Raw genomic sequence first — 5000 nt, 5'->3', positions numbered from 1 at the left:
CAAAGGATATGTTAGCGTAGTATATTATATACAAAGGACATGTTAGCATAGTATATGAATAGAATGTGTTAGCATACTACATGCAAAGGATGTGTTGGCATAGTATATGCAAGGAATATGTTAGCATAGTATATGCAACTTAACAAATGTCCACACGGTAAAAATGACAAAATGTTTTGAGATGGTTTGGTTTTGTGGAAAGAATGGCCAATGAAAGGTAAGGGTAAACAATTCATGATTAAAAGGTGTTAAGACGCAAGAGAGGTTGTAAAGGGCATAGATAGGATGAACCTACAAAGCAGATACCTTCCATACCATTAGCAGCTTCATGTATCTATACAGAAGACACACCCACAGCACATTTAATCCAAGTACAAATACCCCCCATTATCTCTATATTGCACACTAACTCGTACTTATATTAAGGCAATTCCTTTCTAAAAATATCTTTCACATCATCTAGGAAACCAATCTAAATTCCCACTCTTTTCTTCCATTCTAACTTATCTGAATTATATACCAATATCACCAGCCTTTTATCCTTCATTCTTTCCACATGAGCAAACCACCTCAACAGAACCATATACAACTCTTCAAGTCGAACAGCCACCTCACCTGCGTACTGTATTTCAAATTAACTGCTGTATTTTTTTCCAATCAATATTGTATCTATCTCATATTATTACTACATAATTTTCAAAATGACATCTGTATTCTAAAATTTTCTCTCGATTAATTTTCTTAAGCTTAATATTTTCCAACTACATATTTCTATCCTCTTACTAACTTTCCGTTTTACTGCTCTGAATATAAAGATAAAAAGCAAATCATATTAAACTTTCCTTAATGGACAACGTCAGAATAACAACCATTTTTCAAGACGAATTTCGAAAGTTCTTTCATATTCTCAGGTCTTGAAATTGCTATAATTGGACGGTCTCTGGAAAAGTCAAGTTTTTAGATACGAACTCAATTTATCTATTGGGAAACACGTCAGCCGTGTCATTTTAACTTTTGCAGCAAAAATCCTTTAAGGAGAATTTCCCGGGAAATAAAAATCATTCTTTACTGAGGAGAAATTATGACGGAAGTGATTTTTATGACGATGGAAATTGTATTTTTCTTTTAAGAGCAGTGTCCTTTGTCATTTCATAATCTTTATAATTCTTCTGTTAATTTGATTGATATGGGATCTGGAGTTTCTTAAATTTTTCAAAATTATTAAAATATAAGTTTAACATTTTTTACTATAACTCAGACTTTAGCTGCCGAATGCTAAATAAACCTCCTGAGAAAAAAAAAAAGAATCAATTATTAACTGTTTCACACAATTATGAAAAAAGACCACAATCCTCACAGCACCATTTATCTCCATCTTGCGTACAACCCTAAAACCCTGGGTCTTGCTGCTCAATACCCTTGCAGACCATTTATTCAAACTCATCTAAGTTTACCTCGTTAAATCATGCTCTTTTCGTCGCCATCATCCATTCTTCCACACGACCAAACCATTTTGAAATACTCTTGATCTTTTTTTCCGTTTATTCATATGCAACATCCCCACTTTCTTCCATAATGGAGAGATGGCTCATCAACCTTTTATATGCATTTGTACCCAGGCATTTGCCACATACCGTTAGAATTATATTTAACTTCTACTGCCCTTTATCCTTTTACAAGCGTTTCCAAGCTTTCTTGCTAGCTTCTGCATTTTTTCTCACTAGCCCCAATTAATAACTGTCATTTGTAGAATCTACTTATCACACAAACCCTCCAACCAAACCATGTGTGTTATATATATATATATATATACATATATATATATATATATATATATATATATATATACATATACAGTATGTATATATATATATATATATTATATATATATATATATATATATATATATATATATATATATACTTATATATACATCATAAAAACTTTTATTCCTTTTCAACATCCAATCATATATTTTCCTTTCTTTGACCTTGTAAGCCACATACAGATCTTCCCTTTATCCCAAACCTTTTCATATAACTGCTTCATAACAATTGAACCAAGTTCCTTTTTTCCAGTTTGAACTCCCACTGTTGTTTAAATATCAATCGTTTTATCATATGTTTTACATTCTCAGTAACCTGCTATACACCTCCTCTAGTAGATTAAGTAATGCCATGCCATGTTATTCTTTCAGTCATTCCCTCACCTTTACAGATAAACAATGGAACGTATAGAAACGTAAACATGTCTTACAAAACCTGGTCAGTGAATCGGTAATCATACAGGAGTATTTTACTTGCAATCCTTTCAACTCTCAAGGTCTTCATATTCTTCATTATTCAATTCTCAACCTAACAAGCATTCTGGACATTACAATAACGTTTTCTGCTGCTGGAATCCTCCTCATTCAAGTCTTGGTAATAAAGAGAGGACAACTACAATTATGTCTTTGATCCATTATATATAAAATATACATCTTTTGATCTATTATATATAAAATATACATCTAAAGAGAAGAAAAAAGCTGTCAGAAGGAGGCTAAGTTATCAAATCCCCCAGAGCATTATATTTTCTCTTTTCTTTTGACTCACTGTTGAAAAGGTTTAACCACAACTCCTTCACATCTTCTAAGCTCTAATTAAATCACATTACAATGAACAGAATCTCGGAATGCTAACAATAACAGAATAATGGAGAGAGAGAGAGAGAGAGAGAGAGAGAGAGAGAGAGAGAGAGAGAGAGAGAGAGAGAGAGAGAGAGAGAGAGTCTTCATCACTGCAATAAATAGAATGCAGGAGTGCCAACAATAACAAAATAATGAAGAGAGAGAGAGAGAGAGAGAGCAGAGAGAGAGAGAGAGAGAGAGAGAGAGAGAGAGAGAGAGAGAGAGAGAGAGCCTTACCTTATTGCCTTATTTTTTGTTTGGGTTCCCCCAGGTCCCTCAGTGTGAGGCACCTCGTATATCCACCAGAGAGTTGCTAATACATCTTCCGGTGTATTTTGCATCTTCCAGTCTTGGATGGTCTGGGATGCATCTTAGGTATTTATCGAGCTGCTTTTTAAAACGCATCTACGCTCACTCCTGATATGTTTCTTAGATGAGCTGGCAGCACATTAAATAGTCGCTGCATTATCGATGCTGGTGCGTAGTGGATTAATGTCCTGTGCGCCTTTCTCAGTTTACCTGAATGCTTTTTGGTACTATTAATCTACCTCGGCTTGCTCTTTCTGATACTTTAAGCTCCATGATGTTTTCAGCAATTCCTTCTATTTGCTTCCATGCTTGTATTATCATGTAGCGTTCTCTTCTCCTTTCTAGACTGTATAGTTTTAAAAATTGCAGTCTTTCCCAGTAATCAAGGTCCTTAACTTCTTCTATTCTAGCAGTATAGGACCTTTGTACACTCTCTATTTGCGCAATATCCTTTTGGTAGTGTGGGTACCATATCACATTGCAGTACTCGAGTGTACTACGCACATAAGTTTTGTAAAGCATAATCATGTGTTCAGCTTTTCTTGTTTTAAAGTGTCTGAATAACATTCCCATTTTGCTTTACATTTAGCCAACAGTGTTGCTATTTGGTCGTTGCATAACATATTCCTATTTAAAATTACACCAAGGTCTTTAATTGCTTCCTTGTTTGTGATTGTCTCATTATTAGGTCCCTTGTATGCATACACCATTCCTTCTCTGTTTCCATAATTTATTGATTCGAATTTATCGGAGTTAAATACCATCCTATTTATCTCCGCCCATTCATATATTTTGTTTAGATCTCTTTGTAGTGCGTTCCTATCTTCATCACAAGTAATTTCTCTACTTATTCTTGTGTCATCGGCGAAACTTCTCACTACGGAGTTTTCAACATCACAGTCTATGTCTGAGATCATAATAACAAATAGCAGTGCAGCTAATACCGTACCTTGGGGCACACCAGATATTACCTGGGCTTCATCTGATTTCTCGTCATTTGCAACCACTATCTGTTTTCTGTTTTGCAGGAATTCTTTTACCCATTTTCCTATCTTTCCCACAATATTATGCTTTCTCATTTTTTTCTCCAATATGTTATGGTCTACCTTGTCAAAGGCTTTTGCAAAATCTAGATAGATCACATCTGTGTCTTTTTCATTTATCATATTATTGTATATGTTTTCATAGTGAGCTATCAGTTGGGTCTGTGTACTTTTTCCAGGTACGAAACCGTGTTGACCCATATTAAACAAATATTTTTGACCAAATGGTTCATTATTTTCTTTTTTATTACCCTCTCATACACTTTCATAATATGTGATGTTAGACTAACAGGTCTATAATTGCTTGCCTCTAGTCTTGATCCACTTTTGAAGATAGGGGTTATATAAGCTAATTTATGTTTAACATATATCTCGCTCATATCTATACTCTGTCTTAGCAGTATTGCAAGTGGCTTCGCGATAGTGTTTGCAGTTTTTTTTAACAAAATCGCTGGAACTCCATCTGGTCCGGCTGCCGATCCATTTTTAATTTCGTTTATAGTCGTGACAATATCTGCTTCATTAATATCTATATCCGTTAGATATTCAACATTTTCTTCTCTCATTTCTGTTTCATTATTCTCATTCGCAATTCTTGGCGTGAACTCACTCTTATATTTTTCTGCTAATATGTTGCATATTTCCTTTTTTTCATTCGTTAGCCGTCCTTCAATTCTTAGAGGGCCTATTTCTATTCTCCTTTTATTCATCTTTTTTGCATAGGAGTAAAGTACTTTGGGGTTTCTTTTTATATTTTGAAGTGTCCTTTCTTCTAAGTCCCTTTTTTCATTTTCTTTCGACTGCATAATCTTTTGTTCTGCATTTTCTATCTTACATTTTATTTCCCTCATTTTCCACACATTTTTTTCTTTTGCAAGATTTTCTTCCACTTTTTAATTTTCTGAAATAAGATCCTTCTGTCTCTTGTATGCACGTCTTTTGTTTATTGTTTTTTTTTCGGTACATATTTTTCAACAATT

General features: G+C 34.0%; 1 protein-coding gene across 1 annotated transcript in view; it reads right to left on the bottom strand.

Moving 5' to 3' along the window:
* LOC137622621 (uncharacterized) overlaps window positions 1-5000 on the bottom strand; it is a 33447-nt gene that overhangs the window by 21258 nt on the left and 7189 nt on the right. The gene's annotated exons all lie outside the window — the stretch shown is intronic.

Source organism: Palaemon carinicauda, chromosome 29, assembly GCF_036898095.1.
Source record: "Palaemon carinicauda isolate YSFRI2023 chromosome 29, ASM3689809v2, whole genome shotgun sequence".
NCBI classification, from domain to species: domain Eukaryota; kingdom Metazoa; phylum Arthropoda; class Malacostraca; order Decapoda; family Palaemonidae; genus Palaemon; species Palaemon carinicauda.
This window is presented reverse-complemented; position numbering and strand designations above follow the sequence as displayed.